General features: G+C 40.1%; 22 non-coding genes across 22 annotated transcripts; 17 read left to right on the plus strand and 5 right to left on the minus strand.

Annotated features, from left to right (window-relative positions):
• Positions 1–1,041: 1,041 nt before the first annotated feature.
• Positions 1,042–1,147, plus strand: Trnay-gua. The gene is made up of 2 exons: positions 1,042–1,078; positions 1,112–1,147. It is a non-coding gene; the product is annotated as a tRNA-Tyr (tRNA).
• A 137-nt stretch (positions 1,148–1,284) lies between these two features.
• On the plus strand, positions 1,285–1,356 carry Trnap-ugg. Its single transcript has one exon. It is a non-coding gene; the product is annotated as a tRNA-Pro (tRNA).
• Positions 1,357–1,873: 517 nt separating this feature from the next.
• On the plus strand, positions 1,874–1,946 carry Trnar-ucg. Its single transcript has one exon. It is a non-coding gene; the product is annotated as a tRNA-Arg (tRNA).
• A 1,633-nt stretch (positions 1,947–3,579) lies between these two features.
• On the plus strand, positions 3,580–3,651 carry Trnap-ugg. The gene has a single exon. It is a non-coding gene; the product is annotated as a tRNA-Pro (tRNA).
• Positions 3,652–3,985: 334 nt separating this feature from the next.
• On the plus strand, positions 3,986–4,067 carry Trnal-aag. The gene has a single exon. It is a non-coding gene; the product is annotated as a tRNA-Leu (tRNA).
• A 101-nt stretch (positions 4,068–4,168) lies between these two features.
• Positions 4,169–4,241, plus strand: Trnar-ucg. The gene has a single exon. It is a non-coding gene; the product is annotated as a tRNA-Arg (tRNA).
• A 549-nt stretch (positions 4,242–4,790) lies between these two features.
• Trnaq-uug lies at positions 4,791–4,862 on the minus strand. Its single transcript has one exon. It is a non-coding gene; the product is annotated as a tRNA-Gln (tRNA).
• A 768-nt stretch (positions 4,863–5,630) lies between these two features.
• Trnay-gua lies at positions 5,631–5,736 on the plus strand. Its single transcript has 2 exons — positions 5,631–5,667; positions 5,701–5,736. It is a non-coding gene; the product is annotated as a tRNA-Tyr (tRNA).
• A 543-nt stretch (positions 5,737–6,279) lies between these two features.
• Positions 6,280–6,361, plus strand: Trnal-aag. The gene has a single exon. It is a non-coding gene; the product is annotated as a tRNA-Leu (tRNA).
• Positions 6,362–6,462: 101 nt separating this feature from the next.
• Positions 6,463–6,535, plus strand: Trnar-ucg. Its single transcript has one exon. It is a non-coding gene; the product is annotated as a tRNA-Arg (tRNA).
• A 550-nt stretch (positions 6,536–7,085) lies between these two features.
• Trnaq-uug lies at positions 7,086–7,157 on the minus strand. Its single transcript has one exon. It is a non-coding gene; the product is annotated as a tRNA-Gln (tRNA).
• A 770-nt stretch (positions 7,158–7,927) lies between these two features.
• Trnay-gua lies at positions 7,928–8,033 on the plus strand. Its single transcript has 2 exons — positions 7,928–7,964; positions 7,998–8,033. It is a non-coding gene; the product is annotated as a tRNA-Tyr (tRNA).
• A 543-nt stretch (positions 8,034–8,576) lies between these two features.
• Trnal-aag lies at positions 8,577–8,658 on the plus strand. The gene has a single exon. It is a non-coding gene; the product is annotated as a tRNA-Leu (tRNA).
• A 101-nt stretch (positions 8,659–8,759) lies between these two features.
• On the plus strand, positions 8,760–8,832 carry Trnar-ucg. The gene has a single exon. It is a non-coding gene; the product is annotated as a tRNA-Arg (tRNA).
• Positions 8,833–9,382: 550 nt separating this feature from the next.
• Trnaq-uug lies at positions 9,383–9,454 on the minus strand. The gene has a single exon. It is a non-coding gene; the product is annotated as a tRNA-Gln (tRNA).
• A 768-nt stretch (positions 9,455–10,222) lies between these two features.
• Positions 10,223–10,328, plus strand: Trnay-gua. The gene is made up of 2 exons: positions 10,223–10,259; positions 10,293–10,328. It is a non-coding gene; the product is annotated as a tRNA-Tyr (tRNA).
• Positions 10,329–11,054: 726 nt separating this feature from the next.
• Positions 11,055–11,127, plus strand: Trnar-ucg. Its single transcript has one exon. It is a non-coding gene; the product is annotated as a tRNA-Arg (tRNA).
• A 549-nt stretch (positions 11,128–11,676) lies between these two features.
• Positions 11,677–11,748, minus strand: Trnaq-uug. The gene has a single exon. It is a non-coding gene; the product is annotated as a tRNA-Gln (tRNA).
• A 767-nt stretch (positions 11,749–12,515) lies between these two features.
• On the plus strand, positions 12,516–12,621 carry Trnay-gua. Its single transcript has 2 exons — positions 12,516–12,552; positions 12,586–12,621. It is a non-coding gene; the product is annotated as a tRNA-Tyr (tRNA).
• A 137-nt stretch (positions 12,622–12,758) lies between these two features.
• Trnap-ugg lies at positions 12,759–12,830 on the plus strand. The gene has a single exon. It is a non-coding gene; the product is annotated as a tRNA-Pro (tRNA).
• Positions 12,831–13,164: 334 nt separating this feature from the next.
• On the plus strand, positions 13,165–13,246 carry Trnal-aag. Its single transcript has one exon. It is a non-coding gene; the product is annotated as a tRNA-Leu (tRNA).
• Positions 13,247–13,969: 723 nt separating this feature from the next.
• On the minus strand, positions 13,970–14,041 carry Trnaq-uug. The gene has a single exon. It is a non-coding gene; the product is annotated as a tRNA-Gln (tRNA).
• Positions 14,042–26,650: the final 12,609 nt, after the last annotated feature.

Here is a 26,650-nt window from a genome sequence, read left to right on the forward strand (position 1 = left end):
AAATCCACCAGTTTAAAGAAATGATTGTGGGCCCATCCGGGAATTGAACCCGGGATCACTCACACCCGAAGCAAGTATCATACTACTAGACCAATGAGCCAATTACGTTTCATATAAAACATCAAAGGCTTTAAAAAATCTTAGTCGTTACTTATTGCCAACTATGAATAGTCTTTTAAGGGCAATAAGGTCAAAAGTTAAGGTTCCACTGAGAATCGAACTCAGATTATCAGAGTCAAAGTCTGATGTGATAACCATTACACCATGGAATCGCTTTTGCACACATATCCGCAAGGGGGACTCTTCTTACGCCTTACGACCTTACGGAAGGTGCTTAAGGTGTAAGGCGTAAGCTCTGATCCATCCAATAGGCGAAAATTAGTCATTAAGAAAGTAAGGTGTAAGGCGTGTATATCAAACTGCTTCGGTTTTTACGCCTTAACGACAGTGGATGGCGTCGGATGAACCAACCAGTAAACATGGGTGGACACAATGCGATAAATAGTTAGTTAGTAGCAACTGCTTGAAAGTTGTTGATTTGAATCATCAAATTTTGAATACAAACAGTAATGCATACTGGCACATTGATTTTCATTTCTTCAATGGAGCCCGAAAAGAATTTAGTTTTCCGTGAATTGTTAAAACAGTTTTTTTTTCAAGTTAATTCTGGTTTGCTTCAATAATAAAATCCAAGAATAATCAACTACCAGGAATAACAGTTTTTAACTCCAACCCACACTCACGGCCTCGCTGTTTTACCTCTAAGTTTTAGACGTAACCAAATGCCATCCAGATGCAGTTCCTCAAGGCGTAATCGGTAAGCAAGAGGGCGTAAGGCTTTACAAAAAGGTTCTTGTGAACATAGCTGATAACATAGAAAAGCATTTTATGAGATATTCATACTTAGCATAAAATAAACAGCCAAATACGGGTAAGATGGATTGCGACCCAACATATCAAGTTCATTACCATACTACGCAATGCTGAACGGAGTTTATGTGTAGTAATATCAAGTTTACGTTGCTCGTGTTAGTATGCCATCCTTCGATAGCTCAGTTGGTAGAGCGGTGGACTGTAGAGATAAAAATATATTAGAAATAAATTGTTAGTTATCCATAGGTCGCTGGTTCAACTCCGGCTCGAAGGAAATAGATTGAAAATAGATGTTATTAACAATAAGTGAAATTGAATGTAAGGAATGATTACTTTCACTTAAACATAGCCAATATTACGTCAAAATCTACAATAGAAAATAATCTAAAAAATATGCGTGTCATTACATATGGCTCATTGGTCTAGTGGTATGATTCCTGCTTTGGGTGTAGGAGGCCCCGGGTTCAAATCCCGGATGAGCCCTAAATGTTTAAAGAATTGGTTCTTAAATGAGCTTGCTTTCGGAAATTTGTCGTATTACAATATCGATTACAGCTCGTGAACTCTCTTATCGCACGAGTTGAATTCTTCTCAACTTATTCTTAATTAACTTTCGAGTGTCTGTGTTCGTCATAATATGAAAATCAATACATTTCAAATTTAGATAATCCTTCTGACATTAGATAAGACGAAGAATTTCAGGTCATACGATAATACCAAACAAAGTTGCTAAGCAATCTACGACATCGATTCTCATTTTCTAATGGTAAACTGGCTATTTCCGCCTGAGGAAACATCTGCTCCCCATAACATATAGGGTAGCGTGGCCGAGCGTTCTAAGGCGCTGGTTTAAGGCACCAGTCTCTTCGGAGGCATGGGTTCGAATCCCATCGCTGCCATTCCTTAAATTTTGATTTTACATTTTTCTTGAAAGATTATCTTTTACCCAACACAGGGATGATCATTTTTATATCTACATTCAATGTCTCGAGTTTAACATGGTCGTGTGGCCTAATGGATAAGGCGTCGGACTTCGGATCCGAAGATTGCAGGTTCGAGTCCTGCTACGATCAGTTGTGTTTCAAAGTCTATTTTACCACACCGAAGATACAGCTCTAATGGCAAAACAGAAATACATTTCACAGCAACGAACTATTTCCGACCCATTCCCTGCCTTTACTCCTAGTTGTGTGCGATGCCTCAAGGACGTACCAAGGTATGGGGTAAAGAAGGACATCGGAGAGCGAGAATTACGCATACTTTACCATTCCATGTAAACTTTGCACCTCACGACGATGATTTCTAAACGCAACGACTAAGCACATCCTAATCTTGCTGAAAAAAGAACAGGTAGGTCTTAAGTATTTTCTGTGATCTCGGTTGGCTATAGTAACTTTAGAGAAACAGCCAAAATATCACTTGTAAATCCACCAGTTTAAAGAAATGATTGTGGGCCCATCCGGGAATTGAACCCGGGATCACTCACACCCGAAGCAAGTATCATACTACTAGACCAATGAGCCAATTACGTTTCATATAAAACATCAAAGGCTTTAAAAAATCTTAGTCGTTACTTATTGCCAACTATGAATAGTCTTTTAAGGGCAATAAGGTCAAAAGTTAAGGTTCCACTGAGAATCGCACTCAGATTATCAGAGTCAAAGTCTGATGTGATAACCATTACACCATGGAACCGCTGTTGCACACATATCCGCAAGGGGACTCTTCTTACGCCTTACGACCTTACGGAAGGTGCTTAAGGTGTAAGGCGTAAGCTCTGATCCATCCAATAGGCGAAAATTAGTCATTAAGAAAGTAAGGTGTAAGGCGTGTATATCAAACTGCTTCGGTTTTTACGCCTTAACGACAGTGGATGGCGTCGGATGAACCAACCAGTAAACATGGGCGGACACAATGCGATAAATAGTTAGTTAGTAGCAACTGCTTGAAAGTTGTTGATTTGAATCATCAAATTTTGAATACAAACAGTAATGCATACTGGCACATTGATTTTCATTTCTTCAATGGAGCCCGAAAAGAATTTAGTTTTCCGTGAATTGTTAAAACAGTTTTTTTTTCAAGTTAATTCTGGTTTGCTTCAATAATAAAATCCAAGAATAATCAACTACCAGGAATAACAGTTTTTAACTCCAACCCACACTCACGGCCTCGCTGTTTTACCTCTAAGTTTTAGACGTAACCAAATGCCATCCAGATGCAGTTCCTCAAGGCGTAATCGGTAAGCAAGAGGGCGTAAGGCTTTACAAAAAGGTTCTTGTGAACATAGCTGATAACATAGAAAAGCATTTTATGAGATATTCATACTTAGCATAAAATAAACAGCCAAATACGGGTAAGATGGATTGCGACCCAACATATCAAGTTCATTACCATACTACGCAATGCTGAACGGAGTTTATGTGTAGTAATATCAAGTTTACGTTGCTCGTGTTAGTATGCCATCCTTCGATAGCTCAGTTGGTAGAGCGGTGGACTGTAGAGATAAAAATATATTAGAAATAAATTGTTAGTTATCCATAGGTCGCTGGCTCAACTCCGGCTCGAAGGAAATAGATTGAAAATAGATGTTAATAACAATAAGTGAAATTGAATGTAAGGAATGATTACTTTCACTTAAACATAGCCAATATTACGTCAAAATCTACAATAGAAAATAATCTAAAAAATATGCGTGTCATTACATAAGGCTCATTGGTCTAGTGGTATGATTCCTGCTTTGGGTGTAGGAGGCCCCGGGTTCAAATCCCGGATGAGCCCTAAATGTTTAAAGAATTGGTTCTTAAATGAGCTTGCTTTCGGAAATTTGTCGTATTACAATATCGATTACAGCTCGTGAACTCTCTTATCGCACGAGTTGAATTCTTCTCAACTTATTCTTAATTAACTTTCGAGTGTCTGTGTTCGTCATAATATGAAAATCAATACATTTCAAATTTAGATAATCCTTCTGACATTAGATAAGACGAAGAATTTCAGGTCATACGATAATACCAAACAAAGTTGCTAAGCAATCTACGACATCGATTCTCATTTTCTAATGGTAAACTGGCTATTTCCGCCTGAGGAAACATCTGCTCCCCATAACATATAGGGTAGCGTGGCCGAGCGGTCTAAGGCGCTGGTTTAAGGCACCAGTCTCTTCGGAGGCATGGGTTCGAATCCCATCGCTGCCATTCCTTAAATTTTGATTTTACATTTTTCTTGAAAGATTATCTTTTACCCAACACAGGGATGATCATTTTTATATCAACATTCAATGTCTCGAGTTTAACATGGTCGTGTGGCCTAATGGATAAGGCGTCGGACTTCGGATCCGAAGATTGCAGGTTCGAGTCCTGCTACGATCAGTTGTGTTTCAAAGTCTATTTTACCACACCGAAGATACAGCTCTAATGGCAAAACAGAAATACATTTCACAGCAACGAACTATTTCCGACCCATTCCCTGCCTTTACTCCTAGTTGTGTGCGATGCCTCAAGGACGTACCAAGGTATGGGGTAAAGAAGTACATCGGAGAGCGAGAATTACGCATACTTTACCATTCCATGTAAACTTTGCACCTCACGACGATGATTTCTAAACGCAACGACTAAGCACATCCTAATCCTGCTGAAACAAGAACAGGTAGGTCTTAAGTATTTTCTGTGATCTCGGTTGGCTATAGTAACTTTAGAGAAACAGCCAAAATATCACTTGTAAATCCACCAGTTTAAAGAAATGATTGTGGGCCCATCCGGGAATTGAACCCGGGATCACTCACACCCGAAGCAAGTATCATACTACTAGACCAATGAGCCAATTACGTTTCATATAAAACATCAAAGGCTTTAAAAATCTTAGTCGTTACTTATTGCCAACTATGAATAGTCTTTTAAGGGCAATAAGGTCAAAAGTTAAGGTTCCACTGAGAATCGAACTCAGATTATCAGAGTCAAAGTCTGATGTGATAACCATTACACCATGGAACCGCTGTTGCACACATATCCGCAAGGGGGACTCTTCTTACGCCTTACGACCTTACGGAAGGTGCTTAAGGTGTAAGGCGTAAGCTCTGATCCATCCAATAGGCGAAAATTAGTCATTAAGAAAGTAAGGTGTAAGGCGTGTATATCAAACTGCTTCGGTTTTTACGCCTTAACGACAGTGGATAGCGTCGGATGAACCAACCAGTAAACATGGGCGGACACAATGCGATAAATAGTTAGTTAGTAGCAACTGCTTGAAAGTTGTTGATTTGAATCATCAAATTTTGAATACAAACAGTAATGCATACTGGCACATTGATTTTCATTTCTTCAATGGAGCCCGAAAAGAATTTAGTTTTCCGTGAATTGTTAAAACAGTTTTTTTTCAAGTTAATTCTGGTTTGCTTCAATAATAAAATCCAAGAATAATCAACTACCAGGAATAACAGTTTTTAACTCCAACCCACACTCACGGCCTCGCTGTTTTACCTCTAAGTTTTAGACGTAACCAAATGCCATCCAGATGCAGTTCCTCAAGGCGTAATCGGTAGGCAAGAGGGCGTAAGGCTTTACAAAAAGGTTCTTGTGAACATAGCTGATAACATAGAAAAGCATTTTATGAGATATTCATACTTAGCATAAAATAAACAGCCAAATACGGGTAAGATGGATTGCGACCCAACATATCAAGTTCATTACCATACTACGCAATGCTGAACGGAGTTTATGTGTAGTAATATCAAGTTTACGTTGCTCGTGTTAGTATGCCATCCTTCGATAGCTCAGTTGGTAGAGCGGTGGACTGTAGAGATAAAAATATATTAGAAATAAATTGTTAGTTATCCATAGGTCGCTGGTTCAACTCCGGCTCGAAGGAAATAGGTTGAAAATAGATGTTATTAACAATAAGTGAAATTGAATGTAAGGAATGATTACTTTCACTTAAACATAGCCAATATTACGTCAAAATCTACAATAGAAAATAATCTAAAAAATATGCGTGTCATTACATATGGCTCATTGGTCTAGTGGTATGATTCCTTCTTTGGGTGTAGGAGGCCCCGGGTTCAAATCCCGGATGAGCCCTAAATGTTTAAAGAATTGGTTCTTAAATGAGCTTGCTTTCGGAAATTTGTCGTATTACAATATCGATTACAGCTCGTGAACTCTCTTATCGCACGAGTTGAATTCTTCTCAACTTATTCTTAATTAACTTTCGAGTGTCTGTGTTCGTCATAATATGAAAATCAATACATTTCAAATTTAGATAATCCTTCTGACATTAGATAAGACGAAGAATTTCAGGTCATACGATAATACCAAACAAAGTTGCTAAGCAATCTACGACATCGATTCTCATTTTCTAATGGTAAACTGGCTATTTCCGCCTGAGGAAACATCTGCTCCCCATAACATATAGGGTAGCGTGGCCGAGCGGTCTAAGGCGCTGGTTTAAGGCACCAGTCTCTTCGGAGGCATGGGTTCGAATCCCATCGCTGCCATTCCTTAAATTTTGATTTTACATTTTTCTTGAAAGATTATCTTTTACCCAACACAGGGATGATCATTTTTATATCAACATTCAATGTCTCGAGTTTAACATGGTCGTGTGGCCTAATGGATAAGGCGTCGGACTTCGGATCCGAAGATTGCAGGTTCGAGTCCTGCTACGATCAGTTGTGTTTCAAAGTCTATTTCACCACACCGAAGATACAGCTCTAATGGCAAAACAGAAATACATTTCACAGCAACGAACTATTTCCGACCCATTCCCTGCCTTTACTCCTAGTTGTGTGCGATGCCTCAAGGACGTACCAAGGTATGGAGTAAAGAAGTACATCGGAGAGCGAGAATTACGCATACTTTACCATTCCATGTAAACTTTGCACCTCACGACGATGATTTCTAAACGCAACGACTAAGCACATCCTAATCCTGCTGAAACAAGAACAGGTAGGTCTTAAGTATTTTCTGTGATCTCGGTTGGCTATAGTAACTTTAGAGAAACAGCCAAAATATCACTTGTAAATCCACCAGTTTAAAGAAATGATTGTGGGCCCATCCGGGAATTGAACCCGGGATCACTCACACCCGAAGCAAGTATCATACTACTAGACCAATGAGCCAATTACGTTTCATATAAAACATCAAAGGTTTTAAAAAATCTTAGTCGTTACTTATTGCCAATTATGAATAGTCTTTTAAGGGCAATAAGGTCAAAAGTTAAGGTTCCACTGAGAATCGAACTCAGATTATCAGAGTCAAAGTCTGATGTGATAACCATTACACCATGGAACCGCTGTTGCACACATATCCGCAAGGGGGACTCTTCTTACGCCTTACGACCTTACGGAAGGTGCTTAAGGTGTAAGGCGTAAGCTCTGATCCATCCAATAGGCGAAAATTAGTCATTAAGAAAGTAAGGTGTAAGGCGTGTATATCAAACTGCTTCGGTTTTTACGCCTTAACGACAGTGGATGGCGTCGGATGAACCAACCAGTAAACATGGGCGGACACAATGCGATAAATAGTTAGTTAGTAGCAACTGCTTGAAAGTTGTTGATTTGAATCATCAAATTTTGAATACAAACAGTAATGCATACTGGCACATTGATTTTCATTTCTTCAATGGAGCCCGAAAAGAATTTAGTTTTCCGTGAATTGTTAAAACAGTTTTATTTTTCAAGTTAATTCTGGTTTGCTTCAATAATAAAATCCAAGAATAATCAACTACCAGGAATAACAGTTTTTAACTCCAACCCACACTCACGGCCTCGCTGTTTTACCTCTAAGTTTTAGACGTAACCAAATGCCATCCAGATGCAGTTCCTCAAGGCGTAAGCGGTAAGCAAGAGGGCGTAAGGCTTTACAAAAAGGTTCTTGTGAACATAGCTGATAACATAGAAAAGCATTTTATGAGATATTCATACTTAGCATAAAATAAACAGCCAAATACGGGTCAGATGGATTGCGACCCAACATATCAAGTTCATTACCATACTACGCAATGCTGAACGGAGTTTATGTGTAGTAATATCAAGTTTACGTTGCTCGTGTTAGTATGCCATCCTTCGATAGCTCAGTTGGTAGAGCGGTGGACTGTAGAGATAAAAATATATTAGAAATAAATTGTTAGTTATCCATAGGTCGCTGGTTCAACTCCGGCTCGAAGGAAATAGATTGAAAATAGATGTTATTAACAATAAGTGAAATTGAATGTAAAGAATGATTACTTTCACTTAAACATAGCCAATATTACGTCAAAATCTACAATAGAAAATAATCTAAAAAATATGCGTGTCATTACATATGGCTCATTGGTCTAGTGGTATGATTCCTGCTTTGGGTGTAGGAGGCCCCGGGTTCAAATCCCGGATGATCCCTAAATGTTTAAAGAATTGGTTCTTAAATGAGCTTGCTTTCGGAAATTTGTCGTATTACAATATCGATTACAGCTCGTGAACTCTCTTATCGCACGAGTTGAATTCTTCTCAACTTATTCTTAATTAACTTTCGAGTGTCTGTGTTCGTCATAATATGAAAATCAATACATTTCAAATTTAGATAATCCTTCTGACATTAGATAAGACGAAGAATTTCAGGTCATACGATAATACCAAACAAAGTTGCTAAGCAATCTACGACATCGATTCTCATTTTCTAATGGTAAACTGGCTATTTCCGCCTGAGGAAACATCTGCTCCCCATAACATATAGGGTAGCGTGGCCGAGCGGTCTAAGGCGCTGGTTTAAGGCACCAGTCTCTTCGGAGGCATGGGTTCGAATCCCATCGCTGCCATTCCTTAAATTTTGATTTTACATTTTTCTTGAAAGATTATCTTTTACCCAACACAGGGATGATCATTTTTATATCAACATTCAATGTCTCGAGTTTAACATGGTCGTGTGGCCTAATGGATAAGGCGTCGGACTTCGGATCCGAAGATTGCAGGTTCGAGTCCTGCTACGATCAGTTGTGTTTCAAAGTCTATTTTACCACACCGAAGATACAGCTCTAATGGCAAAACAGAAATACATTTCACAGCAACGAACTATTTCCGACCCATTCCCTGCCTTTACTCCTAGTTGTGTGCGATGCCTCAAGGACGTACCAAGGTATGGGGTAAAGAAGTACATCGGAGAGCGAGAATTACGCATACTTTACCATTCCATGTAAACTTTGCACCTCACGACGATGATTTCTAAACGCAACGACTAAGCACATCCTAATCCTGCTGAAACAAGAACAGGTAGGTCTTAAGTATTTTCTGTGATCTCGGTTGGCTATAGTAACTTTAGAGAAACAGCCAAAATATCACTTGTAAATCCACCAGTTTAAAGAAATGATTGTGGGCCCATCCGGGAATTGAACCCGGGATCACTCACACCCGAAGCAAGTATCATACTACTAGACCAATGAGCCAATTACATTTCATATAAAACATCAAAGGCTTTAAAAAATCTTAGTCGTTACTTATTGCCAACTATGAATAGTCTTTTAAGGGCAATAAGGTCAAAAGTTAAGGTTCCACTGAGAATCGAACTCAGATTATCAGAGTCAAAGTCTGATGTGATAACCATTACACCATGGAACCGCTGTTGCACACATATCCGCAAGGGGACTCTTCTTACGCCTTACGACCTTACGGAAGGTGCTTAAGGTGTAAGGCGTAAGCTCTGATCCATCCAATAGGCGAAAATTAGTCATTAAGAAAGTAAGGTGTAAGGCGTGTATATCAAACTGCTTCGGTTTTTACGCCTTAACGACAGTGGATGGCGTCGGATGAACCAACCAGTAAACATGGGCGGACACAATGCGATAAATAGTTAGTTAGTAGCAACTGCTTGAAAGTTGTTGATTTGAATCATCAAATTTTGAATACAAACAGTAATGCATACTGGCACATTGATTTTCATTTCTTCAATGGAGCCCGAAAAGAATTTAGTTTTCCGTGAATTGTTAAAACAGTTTTTTTTTCAAGTTAATTCTGGTTTGCTTCAATAATAAAATCCAAGAATAATCAACTACCAGGAATAACAGTTTTTAACTCCAACCCACACTCACGGCCTCGCTGTTTTACCTCTAAGTTTTAGACGTAACCAAATGCCATCCAGATGCAGTTCCTCAAGGCGTAATCGGTAAGCAAGAGGGCGTAAGGCTTTACAAAAAGGTTCTTGTGAACATAGCTGATAACATAGAAAAGCATTTTATGAGATATTCATACTTAGCATAAAATAAACAGCCAAATACGGGTAAGATGGATTGCGACCCAACATATCAAGTTCATTACCATACTACGCAATGCTGAACGGAGTTTATGTGTAGTAATATCAAGTTTACGTTGCTCGTGTTAGTATGCCATCCTTCGATAGCTCAGTTGGTAGAGCGGTGGACTGTAGAGATAAAAATATATTAGAAATAAATTGTTAGTTATCCATAGGTCGCTGGTTCAACTCCGGCTCGAAGGAAATAGATTGAAAATAGATGTTATTAACAATAAGTGAAATTGAATGTAAGGAATGATTACTTTCACTTAAACATAGCCAATATTACGTCAAAATCTACAATAGAAAATAATCTAAAAAATATGCGTGTCATTACATATGGCTCATTGGTCTAGTGGTATGATTCCTGCTTTGGGTGTAGGAGGCCCCGGGTTCAAATCCCGTATGAGCCATAAATGTTTAAAGAATTGGTTCTTAAATGAGCTTGCTTTCGGAAATTTGTCGTATTACAATATCGATTACAGCTCGTGAACTCTCTTATCGCACGAGTTGAATTCTTCTCAACTTATTCTTAATTAACTTTCGAGTGTCTGTGTTCGTCATAATATGAAAATCAATACATTTCAAATTTAGATAATCCTTCTGACATTAGATAAGACGAAGAATTTCAGGTCATACGATAATACCAAACAAAGTTGCTAAGCAATCTACGACATCGATTCTCATTTTCTAATGGTAAACTGGCTATTTCCGCCTGAGGAAACATCTGCTCCCCATAACATATAGGGTAGCGTGGCCGAGCGTTCTAAGGCGCTGGTTTAAGGCACCAGTCTCTTCGGAGGCATGGGTTCGAATCCCATCGCTGCCATTCCTTAAATTTTGATTTTACATTTTTCTTGAAAGATTATCTTTTACCCAACACAGGGATGATCATTTTTATATCAACATTCAATGTCTCGAGTTTAACATGGTCGTGTGGCCTAATGGATAAGGCGTCGGACTTCGGATCCGAAGATTGCAGGTTCGAGTCCTGCTACGATCAGTTGTGTTTCAAAGTCTATTTTACCACACCGAAGATACAGCTCTAATGGCAAAACAGAAATACATTTCACAGCAACGAACTATTTCCGACCCATTCCCTGCCTTTACTCCTAGTTGTGTGCGATGCCTCAAGGACGTACCAAGGTATGGGGTAAAGAAGTACATCGGAGAGCGAGAATTACGCATACTTTACCATTCCATGTAAACTTTGCACCTCACGACGATGATTTCTAAACGCAACGACTAAGCACATCCTAATCCTGCTGAAACAAGAACAGGTAGGTCTTAAGTATTTTCTGTGATCTCGGTTGGCTATAGTAACTTTAGAGAAACAGCCAAAATATCACTTGTAAATCCACCAGTTTAAAGAAATGATTGTGGGCCCATCCGGGAATTGAACCCGGGATCACTCACACCCGAAGCAAGTATCATACTACTAGACCAATGAGCCAATTACGTTTCTTATAAAACATCAAAGGCTTTAAAAATCTTAGTCGTTACTTATTGCCAACTATGAATAGTCTTTTAAGGGCAATAAGGTCAAAAGTTAAGGTTCCACTGAGAATCGAACTCAGATTATCAGAGTCAAAGTCTGATGTGATAACCATTACACCATGGAACCGCTGTTGCACACATATCCGCAAGGGGACTCTTCTTACGCCTCACGACCTTACGGAAGGTGCTTAAGGTGTAAGGCGTAAGCTCTGATCCATCCAATAGGCGAAAATTAGTCATTAAGAAAGTAAGGTGTAAGGCGTGTATATCAAACTGCTTCGGTTTTTACGCCTTAACGACAGTGGATGGCGTCGGATGAGCCAACCAGTAAACATGGGCGGACACAATGCGATAAATAGTTAGTTAGTAGCAACTGCTTGAAAGTTGTTGATTTGAATCATCAAATTTTGAATACAAACAGTAATGCATACTGGCACATTGATTTTCATTTCTTCAATGGAGCCCGAAAAGAATTTAGTTTTCCGTGAATTGTTAAAACAGTTTTTTTTCAAGTTAATTCTGGTTTGCTTCAATAATAAAATCCAAGAATAATCAACTACCAGGAATAACAGTTTTTAACTCCAACCCACACTCACGGCCTCGCTGTTTTACCTCTAAGTTTTAGACGTAACCAAATGCCATCCAGATGCAGTTCCTCAAGGCGTAAGCGGTAAGCAAGAGGGCGTAAGGCTTTACAAAAAGGTTCTTGTGAACATAGCTGATAACATAGAAAAGCATTTTATGAGATATTCATACTTAGCATAAAATAAACAGCCAAATACGGGTCAGATGGATTGCGACCCAACATATCAAGTTCATTACCATACTACGCAATGCTGAACGGAGTTTATGTGTAGTAATATTAAGTTTACGTTGCTCGTGTTAGTATGCCATCCTTCGATAGCTCAGTTGGTAGAGCGGTGGACTGTAGAGATAAAAATATATTAGAAATAAATTGTTAGTTATCCATAGGTCGCTGGTTCAACTCCGGCTCGAAGGAAATAGATTGAAAATAGATGTTATTAACAATAAGTGAAATTGAATGTAAGGAATGATTACTTTCACTTAAACATAGCCAATATTACGTCAAAATCTACAATAGAAAATAATCTAAAAAATATGCGTGTTATTATATATGGCTCATTGGTCTAGTGGTATGATTCCTGCTTTGGGTGTAGGAGGCCCCGGGTTCAAATCCCGGATGAGCCCTAAATGTTTAAAGAATTGGTTCTTAAATGAGCTTGCTTTCGGAAATTTGTCGTATTACAATATCGATTACAGCTCGTGAACTCTCTTATCGCACGAGTTGAATTCTTCTCAACTTATTCTTAATTAACTTTCGAGTGTCTGTGTTCGTCATAACATGAAAATCAATACATTTCAAATTTAGATAATCCTTCTGACATTAGATAAGACGAAGAATTTCAGGTCATACGATAATACCAAACAAAGTTGCTAAGCAATCTACGACATCGATTCTCATTTTCTAATGGTAAACTGGCTATTTCCGCCTGAGGAAACATCTGCTCCCCATAACATATAGGGTAGCGTGGCCGAGCGGTCTAAGGCGCTGGTTTAAGGCACCAGTCTCTTCGGAGGCATGGGTTCGAATCCCATCGCTGCCATTCCTTAAATTTTGATTTTAAATTTTTCTTGAAAGATTATCTTTTACCCAACACAGAGATGATCATTTTTATATCAACATTCAATGTCTCGAGTTTAACATGGTCGTGTGGCCTAATGGATAAAACGTCGGACTTCGGATCCGAAGATTGCAGGTTCGAGTCCTGCTACGATCAGTTGTGTTTCAAAGTCTATTTTACCACACCGAAGATACAGCTCTAATGGCAAAACAGAAATACATTTCACAGCAACGAACTATTTCCGACCCATTCCCTGCCTTTACTCCTAGTTGTGTGCGATGCCTCAAGGACGTACCAAGGTATGGGGTAAAGAAGTACATCGGAGAGCGAGAATTACGCATACTTTACCATTCCATGTAAACTTTGCACCTCACGACGATGATTTCTAAACGCAACGACTAAGCACATCCTAATCCTGCTGAAACAAGAACAGGTAGGTCTTAAGTATTTTCTGTGATCTCGGTTGGCTATAGTAACTTTAGAGAAACAGCCAAAATATCACTTGTAAATCCACCAGTTTAAAGAAATGATTGTGGGCCCATCCGGGAATTGAACCCGGGATCACTCACACCCGAAGCAAGTATCATACTACTAGACCAATGAGCCAATTACGTTTCATATAAAACATCAAAGGCTTTAAAAATCTTAGTCGTTACTTATTGCCAACTATGAATAGTCTTTTAAGGGCAATAAGGTCAAAAGTTAAGGTTCCACTGAGAATCGAACTCAGATTATCAGAGTCAAAGTCTGATGTGATAACCATTACACCATGGAACCGCTGTTGCACACATATCCGCAAGGGGACTCTTCTTACGCCTTACGACCTTACGGAAGGTGCTTAAGGTGTAAGGCGTAAGCTCTGATCCATCCAATAGGCGAAAATTAGTCATTAAGAAAGTAAGGTGTAAGGCGTGTATATCAAACTGCTTCGGTTTTTACGCCTTAACGACAGTGGATGGCGTCGGATGAGCCAACCAGTAAACATGGGCGGACACAATGCGATAAATAGCTAGTTAGTAGCAACTGCTTGAAAGTTGTTGATTTGAATCATCAAATTTTGAATACAAACAGTAATGCATACTGGCACATTGATTTTCATTTCTTCAATGGAGCCCGAAAAGAATTTAGTTTTCCATGAATTGTTAAAACAGTTGTTTTTAATGTTAATTCTGGTTTGCTTCAATAATAAAATCCAAGAATAATCAGCTACCAGGACTAACAGTTTTTAACTCCAACCCACGCTCACGGCCTCACTGTTTTACCTCTAAGTTTTAGACGTAACCAAATGCCATCCGGATGCAGTTCCTTAAGGCGTAATCGGTAAGCAAGAGGGCGAAAGGCTTTACAAAAAGCTTCGTGTGAACATAGCTGATAAAATAGAAAAGCATTTTATGAGATATTCCTACTTAGCATAAAAAAACAGCCAAATACAGGTAAGATGGATTTCGTCCCAACATACATGATTATACAGGTCATACGATAATACTCGTCAGCTCCCGGATGCAGACGTGTTTTTGTGTTATCCCCGTTTTCCATCATTTTGTGAGTTTTTAGTTATTTTTCATTACTTTCTGTTGTTATATTCGTGTTCTTGAGTTTTTTTTGTATAGTTTAGCCGTTTTTGTTGTGTTTTGCCCCAAATTGTTTTATTTGTGTGTTTGTTTACGTGTGTGGGTTCCCCCCCCCCTTTTGGCAGTTTGTTTACATTGTCTAGGGGACAATGGTAGCCAAGTGGCCTCAATAGTGTAGATATTGATTTTGGGGTTCAATTCCCGAGATTGAATATGCGTACTAGTCTGGTCGGAATAGCATTTTAACCTAAAACAAATTGCAAAGTTTTGTTTTCTATTTGTTGTTAGTTATCTATAATCCCCTCCTCTTCCGTTTTTGTCTTATATTAAAGAACCAATTCTCTTCTACAAACCCAGTAAAAGATTTTTGGGAGGGTGGATTAGTTTTAAAGTTATTAGATTTTATATACAGCCCATATTTCCTGAAATTTTCTATACGGATACGGCTATGAGAAAATTTCAGCATTTTCAAAAAATTCTAGAACATTTCCCTTTAGGATTAAGATATTTCTGAAAAATGAGCTATACGAGGTGCTGCCGTCTACGTTCCTGAAAACAAGGCCTACTTAATGCTTAAGGCCTGTAAACTCGTATACCTCCTATGACGGTGACGCGTTACCTGGCAACAACTAATTAGAGGAAAAACAAGGGTTACGACGACACCATCTAGCGCTCGCTACTGCTACTGCTTCGAAAACCTAAATACAAGATTAAACAAAAACAGGGTTTCCTTGAATTTTTTAATTAAGAGTATCTTAGAATCCTTAACTTTTAGTTAAAGAATTCCATTAAGTGTAGAAAATCACCTCTTTGAAAAAGATTTGTGTCCACTAAGTAGTATTTTCATCATTACATTTCACCATTTCAATCTAATTTGTATCGGTATTGGGATGGTTGTTAAGGACTCCGTCTAAAGATTTATGGATATGAGTATGTCGGATCAAGTCTATACTATGTCATGTTATCAATGTAAGTAAAATTTTGAAAATTTATAATTTTATCTCTAAATGAAAATGTTTAATCCGTTCATAGATTTTTTTCCTAAGTGATTAATTCAATTAACTACAAGAACAAGAAGAAAATTTTTCATTAACACAATTATAAAACTTATATATTTCTAACATACTACTTTTTTCTTTTTAACAACTCAATTGCCATATTGCTGTCAAACTAGCACACTTTTCATTTCAAAAATTTGATTTCCTTTTGTTTTATCTTTATTCATGTGTTTATGTAACCATAACAAGTGTTAAAATTTTTTGGGGGTATTTTTCAACGAGGCTATAATTGCGAGCGCCAGATGGTGTCGTCGTAACCCTTGTTTTTTTGTCTGATCGGCTATTACTACTTACTAGGGAACGCCTACCCGCCATAGGAGGTATTTGAGTTTACAGGCCTTAAGCATTAAGTAGGCCTTGCTGAAAACGACGACATTTTGGCGGGATAAACTATAATAGGGCCGCGGTATATCGTGTACGCGTACCGTGTACCGTGTACTGGTATATCGTGGAAAACCATCGTGGAATGGCTTGCTCCGCCCTGAAAGGGGAGGGGCCTAACCAACGTTTTCCACGAAGTACGCCTGGCAGACGACTGTCGTTGGATGGTGTATCGTGTACTGGCAGCGTGTACTTATATATAGTATTTGTATATAGTACTACATATACAAAACACAACGTTAATACAACGTTAATATGCTTTTATTGTACAAAGTGTTATTGTTAATACATAAACCTTATTGAAATGAATTTGTTTTTTAATCATGGAAAATGTATAATAAAAATCAACGGGCTTCTTTATTGCTGATTAATACATGCCACGTTTATCCCTAGACAACAAGTGAATTATCCAGAGGCATATTGGAGTACAGCAAGTGGTCCCAAGGGACCACCGGGCGTGGGAAGGTTTCCTTGCTCTGGTAAATCGTGTACTGGCAGCGTGTACTTATATACAGTATTTGTATATAGTAATAATTTAATATGCTTTTATTGTACAATGTGTAATTGTTAATACATTAACATTATGGAAGTGAATTTGTTTTGATTTATTGCTGATTAATACATGCCACGTTTATCCCTTACTGACAAATTATCCGCCTAATGCATTTGCTATTGTCTTTTTTTAAATTTAAGTTTTATATAGTACTACACTATATACAGTGCGTATATATAGTAATACATAGTATTGTATATACTTTTCAACTAGATGATATTTATGGACCATATGGAAGGCTTAATGCATGTACATTTATTTTCCCACCATTATGCCAGCAATTAAGTAAATATACGGGTTCTAACTTCTAAGATACACAAAAATAATCCACTTATTAAAAATATATAGCTAAAAGGCCACTGGGTGTCCGCCTTCGAGATTTAGTTGGGCATACGTCAATGGCTGAACCGGGCTGAATGGTGAAGTGGCGCGCTATTGCGCAATTATTCAATTAAAAAAACAGCAACGGGATAGCCTAGTTTGAAACCAAGTACCGGTTAGGTTGATCAATAATAAAATAATAATATAAACATAAAAAAAGGCCCGCGATGGCTAAAATAAGTGAAATAGTTGTAGTGCCAAAACGCTACGGTGGGTTAGGTTAGGTTAGGATCGCACATTTCGTCATTGCCTTTGCCACTAGATGGCACCACACGAATGACTGATTGTACAAGCAGTTTTCACGGCTGACTTCATTGTTCTTAAAATGCTAATTAAAAAAATGACAAACGACAGCCGCGTACGATATTTGTAAACAAACAGTCAAACACAAAATAAAAGTTATAAAATGAACACAAACACCAACAGATTTAAAATTCTGCTCAGACACGTAGTTTAATACGGCGAATCGAATAAGAAATAAATGAAAACGAAAAATTCCCCAGTTTACACGCGATAATTTCCCTCAATTTTGCAGCCAATCACAAACCGGCTGGAACCTCAAAAATTTGAATTTCGACCAAATAAATAAATATATAAAATGAACACAAACACCAACAGATTTGAAAGTCTGCTCAGACACGTAGTTTAATACGGCGAATCGACTAAGAAATAAATGAAAACGAAAAGTTCCCCAGTTTACACGCGATAATTCCCCCCAATTTTGCAGCCAATCACAAACCGGCGGGAACCAAAAAAATTTGAATTACGACCAAATAAATAAATATATAAAATGAAGAAAAACACCAACAGACTTGAAAATTTGCCCAGACACGTAGTTTAATACGGCGAATCGAATAAAAAATAAATAAAAACGAAAAATTCCCCAGTTTACACGCGATAATTCCCTCCAATTGACAACCAATCAAAACCCGGCTGGAACCCCTGGGGAAACAATAAACATTTTGGGGCCCATAACCACGGGATAGCCTTCAATCTTTCCCAAGGAAAATCTCTCAGGGATAAAATTTTCTATGAAATGCTAGCAAACGAGCATCATTTATGTTGATCTTCGACAAAAATATTTCAAAAATTCTAAATTTTGCCAATAGAGGGACACCTACAAACTTTTTAAAAAACTTTTTTGAAAATTAATTTTTACACACAAAAACTTAACAAAAACAAATAAATTTTAGTGCAAAACATCGCGTTGACTAGAGCTTTCTAAATATATATAAATTTATACAAAAAAGTAATATTCAGAAAAATAAAAAAATTTTATACTGGCTTTTCTAGAAAGAAATTGTCCGCTAAGTCTGTACCGGGCATAAGCGACTTTCTTTGAAAAACAAATTCGGTCAAAAAGAAATTTTTGTGTACACATTACACATTAATTTATATATATTTCCAAAGTTCTAGTCCACGTGAGTCTTTAGCACAAAAACTCATTAGTTTTTGTTAAGATTTTAGATGTTTAAAAAAATTTTTTAGGTATTTTTGGTGTTATGGAAAATTTATTAAATTTAATAAATACATTTTAGGCCTTATGTTCGGCTACTTGGGTTTGAAAGAAATCATAAATTTTATGGTACGTTTATGCTGAACCATGGAGCTAGGTTTTGGAATATAGGTCGTAATTTATTTGGAACAATTACATCTAAAACCTTCGAAAAACAAAAATTGCCATAGCGTGCCGGCACCCATCATTTCGGCCATTATTCAGTTTTCTTGTAGTTGCCGTCGGCTACTTGATCAAGAGGCATAGTCAATAAGCATCATCTAGTTGGAAAGCAATAAGTAAAAGTACAGGTGCAGCTTTACTATAAGTAGCATCTAGATGTGCGCGACCATGTTGATATTTTATATCTATATAAATAAATATTGATATGTATTATTTTAGTTCTATATAGTAGTTCTATATAGTAGTTCTATATATTAAGTCTATATAGTAGTTCTATATAGTAGTTCTATGTAGTAGTTCCATATAGTACTTATATATAGTAATTCTATATAGTATTATAATTATATGTTATACTTTTTTCTCGGAAATTCTCCTACAAGAAGTGCATAGCACTATACCTTCATGTAAATTAAATCTAGAATTGTGAAACAAAATGATGGTGAAAACGAGCCGCGTTCATCGGTGGCTATTGCAGGTGCGTGCGACGATCCGCTGCCGAGATTGGCGTGTATGTTTGTAAACTTTTCTTTCGTTTTCTTGGAAAATGGAGCAGTGAGGCGCTGGTTAATTACTTGACCCCCAGCTGACCTTCTTTCCTTCTTGTATTTTTTTATGTTTTTTAATCATGACGGGTTGGGCATCGATCGATGCGTTGGCTCACACTGATTCCAGCAGTATGAATTTCAGCGCTAGCAACGGTACCGTTCGGGAGTTATGATTTTTTTTTGTCCGTTAACACCAATTCCCCGACTCCCACAAGTGCCTGGCTCGTCTATCCCATTGCGTCCAACCCCCATGGGATTTTTTCTATCCAAATATATTTTTTCGGTCACGAATGATCACGAAACCAGTATCATTGGATGCGTCTCGTCGAGCTCGATCCGATGGTGCAGGTCCTGCCGTGATCAGATACACCGTTCAGCCGCAAATGATTTTTAAAGCTCGAAAAATGATGATGGGCCTCTACCTGCCAATTCTAGGAATTCGATGTCAAAAGCGCAGCCGCGTTCGGAATTAATTTTCAAAAATTCATAGCGGCTGAACGGTGCGTCGGATCGCAAAAACTTTTCGACAGCTGAGATCGCGTGATTGCGCTCTATCCAGCGGTACCCGATGAGAAGCCGTGCGACCGCTCCTTCCGGTAGCTGACTCGGCCGGTTTCGGCATGTCTGATTTTCACGCGGATTTCACGGTCCAGCTGCTCCTGCCCAGCTTAATTTGTCATTTTCCCATTCGTAGGGCGATCCGAGTTCACGTACAAAAGTTATTCACGATCAAACATGGCGACAGTGCGCTAAAATTTCAGCGGAAAAAGGCCCGTTTCCCGGAATTTTGTAAACGGTTCTTAGGAATTTTGCCGCCCTTTTTCCGCCGAATTTCTCCGGAACCCGGTTTTGGTCTGGCTGCAGCTCCTTTCCCTCCTCGTTCCTCCCCCTTGTCCCTCCCCCTTGCCTCCCCCTTATATTTCCTCCTCTTTTTTTTTTCCTCATGTATGCTTTTTTTTTGTAGCGTATTGTAAATTAATCGGGCATAAATCCGGTAATACCTTCGGTAATATTAAAATACTAAAGTATTTTAATATTTACACTTAGGGACAAGAAGTGCATAGCACTATTACCTCCGTGTAAATTAAATCTATAATTGTGAAAAAAAATGATGGTGAAAACGTGCCGCGTTCATCGGTGGCTATTGCAGGTGCGTGCGATGATCTGCTGCCGAGATTGGCGTGTATATTTGTAAATTTTTCTCTCGTTTTCTTGGAAAATTGAGCAGTGAGGCGCTGGTTAATTACCTGACCTTCTTTCCTTCTTGAATTTTTTTATGTTTTTTAATCATGACGGGTTGGGCACCGATCTATGCGTTGGCTCACGCTGATTCCGGCAGTATTAATTTCAGCGCTACCAACGGTACCGTTCGGGAGTTATGATTTTTTTTGTCCGTTCAGACCAATTCCCCGACTCCCAAAAGTGCCTGGCTCGTCTATCCCATTGCGTCCAACCCCCATGGGATTTTTTCTAGCAAAATATTTTTTCGGTCACGAATGATCACGAAACCGGTATCATTGGATGCGGCTCGTTGAGCTCGTTCCGATGGTAAAGGTCCCGCCGTGATCGGATACACCGTTCGGCAGCAAACGATTTTTAAAGCTCGAAAAATGATGATGGGCCTCTACCTGCCAATTCTAGGAATTCGACGTCAAAAGCGCAGCCGCGTTCGGGATTTATTTTCAAAAATTCATAGCGGCTAAACGGTGCGTCGGATTGCGAAAATTTTTCGACAGCTGCGATCGCGTGATTGCGCTTTATCCAGCGGTACCCGATGAGGAGCCGTGCGACGGCTCCTTCCGGTAGCTGACTTGGCCGGTTTCGGCATGTCCGATTTTCACGCGGATTTCACGGTCCAGCTGCTCCTGCCCGGCTTAATATGTCATTTTCCCATTCGTAGGGCGATCCGAGTTCACGTACAAAAGTTATTCACGATCAAACATGGCGACAGTGCGCTAAAATTTCAGCGGAAAATGGCCCGTTTCCCGGAATTTTTTAAACGGTTCTTATGAATTTTGCCGCCTTTTTTCCGCCGAATTTCTCCGGAACCCGGTTTTAGTCTGGCTGCAGCTCCTTTTCCTCCTCGTCCCTCCCCCTTGTCCCTCCCCCTTGCCTCCCCCTTATCTTTCCTCCTCTTTTTTTCCTCATGTATGCTTTTTTTTTTCGGAATAAATCCGGTAATACCTTTCGGTAATATTAAAATACTAAAGTATTTTAATATTTACACTCAGGGACAAGAAGTGCATAGCACTATACCTTCGTGTAAATTAAATCTAGAATTGTGAAAAAAATGATGGTGAAAACCAGCCGCGTTCATCGGTGGCTATTGCAGGTGCGTGCGACGATCCGCTGCCGAGATTGGCGTGTATGTTTGTAAATTTTTCTTTCGTTTTCTTGGAAAATGGAGCAGTGAGGCGCTGGTTAATTACTTGACCCCCAGCTGACCTTCTTTCCTTCTTGTATTTTTTCTATTTTTTAATCATGACGGGTTGGGCACCGTTGGATGCGTTGGCTCACGCTGATTCCGGCAGTATGAATATCAGCGCTAGCAACGGTACCGTTCGGGAGTTATGATTTTTTTTGCCCGTTCACACCAATTCCCCGACTCCCACAAGTGCCTGGCTCGTCTATCCCCTTGCGTCCAACCCCCATGGGATTTTTTCTATCCAAATATTTTTTCGGTCACGAATGATCACGAAACTGGTATCATTGCATGCGGCTAGTCGAGCTCGTTCCGATGATGAAGGTCCCGCCGTGATCGGATACACCGTTCGGCCGCAAACGATTTTTAAAGCTCGAAAAATGATAATGGGCCTCTACCTGCCAATTCTAGGAATTCGACGTCAAAAGCGCAGCCGCGTTCGGAATTAATTTTCAAAAATTCATAGCAACTGAACGGTGCGTCGGATAGCAAAAATTTTTCGACAGCTGCGATCGCGTGATTGCGCTCTATCCAGCGGTACCCGATGAGCAGCCGTGCGACCGCTCCTTCCGGTAGCTGACTCGGCCGGTTTTGGCATGTCCGATTTTCACGCGGATTTCACGGTCCAGCTGCTCCTGCCCGGCTTCATATGTCATTTTCCCATTTGTAGGGCGATCCGAGTTCACGTACAAAAGTTTTTCACGGTCAAACATGCCGACGAGCCACTGAATTTTCAGCGGAAAAAGGCCCGTTTCCTGGAATTTTATAAACGGTTCTTATGAATTTTGCCGCCTTTTTTCCGCCGAATTTCTCCGGAACCCGGTTTTGGTCTGGCTGCAGCTCCTTTCCCTCCTCCTCCCTCCCCCTTGTCCCTCCCCCTTTCCTCCCCCTTATATTTCCTCCTCTTTTTTTTTGTATGCGTATTTTGTAAATTAATCGGGCATAAATCCGGTAATACCTTCGGTAATATTAAAATACTAAAGTATTTCAATATTTACACTCAGGGACAAGAAGTGCATAGCACTATACCTTCGTGTAAATTAAATCTAGAATTGTGAAAATAAATGATGGTGAAAACGAGCCGCGTTCATCGGTGGCTATTGCAGGTGCGTGCGACGATCCGCTGCCGAGATTGGCGTGTATGTTTGTAAATTTTTCTTTCGTTTTCTTGGAAAATGGAGCAGTGAGGCGTTGGTTAATTACTTGACCCCCAGCTGACCTTCTTTCCTTCTTGTATTTTTTATATTTTTTAATCATGACGGGTTCGGCACCGTTCGATGCGTTGGCTCACGCTGATTCCGGTAGTATGAATGTCAGCGATAGCAACGGTACCGTTCGGGAGTTATGATTTTTTTTTGCCCGTTCAGACCAATTCCCCGACTCCCACAAGTGCCTGGCTCGTCTATCCCCTTGCGTCCAACCCCCATGGGATTTTTTGTATTCAAATATTTTTTCGGTCACGAATGATCACGAAAATGATATCATTGCATGCGGCTCGTCGAGCTCATTCCGATGGTGAAGGTCCCGCCGTGATCGGATACACCGTTCGGCCGCAAACGATTTTTAAAGCTCGAAAAATGATGATGGGCCTCTACCTGCCAATTCTAGGAATTCGACGTCAAAAGCGCAGCCGCGTTCGTAATTAATTTTCAAAAATTCATAGCAGCTGAACGGTGCGTCGGATAGCAAAAATTTTTCGACAGCTGCGATCGCGTGATTGCGCTCTATCCAGCGGTACCCAATGAGGAGCCGTGCGACCGCTCCTTCCGGTAGCTGACTCGGCCGGTTTCGGCATGTCCGATTTTCACGCGGATTTCACGGTCCAGCTGCTCCTGCCCGGCTTAATTTGTCATTTTCCCATTCGTAGGGCGATCCGAGTTCACGTACAAAAGTTATTCACGGTCAAACATGGCGACAGTGCGCTAAAATTTCAGCGGAAAAAGGCCCGTTTCCCGGAATTTTGTAAACGGTTCTTAGGAATTTTGCCGCCTTTTTTCCGCCGAATTTCTCCGGAACCCGGTTTTGGTCTGGCTGCAGCTCCTTTCCCTCCTCGTCCCTCCCCCTTGTCCCTCCCCCTTGCCTCCCCCTTATATTTCCTCCTCTTTTTTTTCCTCATGTATGCTTATTTTTCGGCATAAATCCGGTAATACCTTCGGTAATTTAAAATACTAAAGATTTATTTATGGGACAAGACGTGCATAGCACTATACCTTCGTGTAAATTAAATCTAGAATTGTGAAACAAAATGATGGTGAAAACGAGCCGCGTTCATCGGTGGCTATTGCAGGTGCGTGCGACGATCCGCTGCTGAGATTGGCGTGTATGTTTGTAAACTTTTCTTTCGTTTTTTTGGAAAATGGAGCAGTGAGGCGCTGGTTAATTACTTGACCCCCAGCTGACCTTCTTTCCTTCTCGTATTTTTATATGTTTTTTATCATGACGGGTTCGGCACCATTCGATGCGTTGGCTCACGCTGATTCCGGCAGTATGAATGTCAGCGCTAGCAACGGTACCGTTCTGGAGTTATGATTTATTTTGCCCGTTCACACCAATTCCCCGACTCCCACAAGTGCCTGGCTCGTCTATCCCATTGCGTCCAACCCCCATGGGATTTTTTCTATCCAAATATTTTTTCGGTCACGAATGATCACGAAACCGGTATCATTGGATGCGGCTCGTCGAGCTCGTTCCGATGGTGAAGGTCCCGCCGTGATCGGATACACCGTTCGGCCGCAAACGATTTTTTAAGCTCGAAAAATGATGATGGGCCCCTACCTGCCAATTCTAGGAATTCGACGTCAAAAGCACAGCCGCGTTCGGAATTAATTTTCAAAAATTCATAGCGGCTGAACGGTGCGTCGGATCGCGAAAATTTTTCGACAGCTGCCATCGCGTGATTGCGCTCTATCCAGCGTTACCCGATGAGGAGCCGTGCGACCGCTCCTTCCGGTAGCTGACTCGGCCGGTTTCGGCATGTCCGATTTTCACGCGGATTTCACGGTCTAACTGCTCCTGCCCGGCTTAATATGTCATTTTCCCATTCGTAGGGCGATCCGATTTCACGTACAAAAATTATTCACGGTCAAACATGGCGACAGTGCGCTAAAATTTCAGCGGAAAAAGGCCCGTTTCCCGGAATTTTATAAACGGTTCTTATGAATTTTGCCGCCTTTTTTCCGCCGAATTTCTCCGGAACCCGGTTTTGGTCTGGCTGCAGCTCCTTTCCCTCCTCGTCCCTCCCCCTTGTCCCTCCCCCTTTCCTCCCCCTTATCTTTTCTCCTCTTTTTTTCCTCATGTATTGCTAATTTTTCGGCATAAATCCTGTAATACCTTCGGTAATATTAAAATACTAAAGTATTTTAATATTTACACTCAGGGACAAGACGTGCATAGCACAATACCTTCGTGTAAATATGGGAAAATTCGTGTTGGTCAAGTTGTTTGGAGAGTGCAATGTATTGGTAAGTTTTTCCTGTTGATTGCGTTGAAGTTTTATACCTTGCGGTATTTGAGGAGCGAAGTACATGACAGTATAATCTGTTTTGCATCCGTCATTGTAGTGTTTTGTATTCTGGCTTGTACACTAGCCCGTCATTCACCTTTTCAATCGTTTCGATTTTTTGGTGTGTAGTCTGCGCGTTTATGGTTTTCCCCATTGGCAGTGTATCTAGTGGACATAATTGCTTTTGTTCATAGTTGAGCGCCACTGGGAACTGCCACCGTGCCCTTGCCTAGACACCTTTCTTGGTTCGTAGGCTGAGGCGAGAGTTAGTACCACTTGTAATGGACGGTGGTACATAAAGGCCAGGCGTATAATTTGCAGGGGGAAATGTGTGTATTAAGTGCGCTTCGAGATATCAGAAGAAGGTGGTACAAACGGTGAAGGAAAGACTAATGGGGTATATGAAAGATGGTGTATTAAAAACGGAAGACAGTATAGAAATGAGGGAAGAAGAAATGTATGCGTATTTAGGTAGGAAAGTTGGAGAAACTGAGAAAATAGGCAAGTTGTCTGGGAAGTAGTAAGTTAGTGTTAAACTTTGTTATTCGCTAGGGGGTAAATCAAGGGGCGAGAGGTACAAATACGAAGATAGAAAATGAATAGTTATGCCAAGTATATGGGAAATGGAGATTGTATGTTAAAATTTTGAATGTGAAGGTATGGATTATGATAGATGTAAAGCGACAGGATGAAGGGTGAACTTATCTTTTGCAGTATGCTGGTTGATTAGCGCAGTTTCTATTTATCCGAGGATCGTTTGCAATCGGTGATGGCGCACTAAGGAGTGCTGGGAGGTCTAGCAGTGGCTTCATCTATTGGACAAAAAATGGCGGTCTTTTAAATAAACATACGTTGAGCAGACAAAGGAACAGCTTTGTAGCGGGATTCATGCGGTACTCTACGGGCTGCATTTGAGTACGTTACCTGACGTTCGTTTTCGCTTGTTTGGCGTTCTTCGGGGTGTGGAATCCGGATTCGCGGTAGCCGACTCGGTGGTGGTTGTATTTGCGATTTTAGCTGCCGTAATGTTGGAAGAATGCATCGTAGATTAAGATAATAACATGAAGTAAAAAGATGCACTTACATTTGGGGTCTCTGGTTGCTGGAGAGAGCTGTTTCCGGGCGTGTGCTTCTTTTGCACGAGCGATGTTCCACGCACTGTCGGTGCCGTCGTCAGGGTCGAATCCTTCGAGCCAGGTGAGCAAGTCCTCGGTGGGTTTAAGGGTCTGGAGGTAGCCTAGGCCGGGTCCAGTCGGGTGGGATGGCATGAGGCGGATGCTTTCGCTTGTCCTCAC

This window comes from Daphnia magna, linkage group LG4 (assembly GCF_020631705.1).
Source record: "Daphnia magna isolate NIES linkage group LG4, ASM2063170v1.1, whole genome shotgun sequence".
Taxonomy (NCBI): domain Eukaryota; kingdom Metazoa; phylum Arthropoda; class Branchiopoda; order Diplostraca; family Daphniidae; genus Daphnia; species Daphnia magna.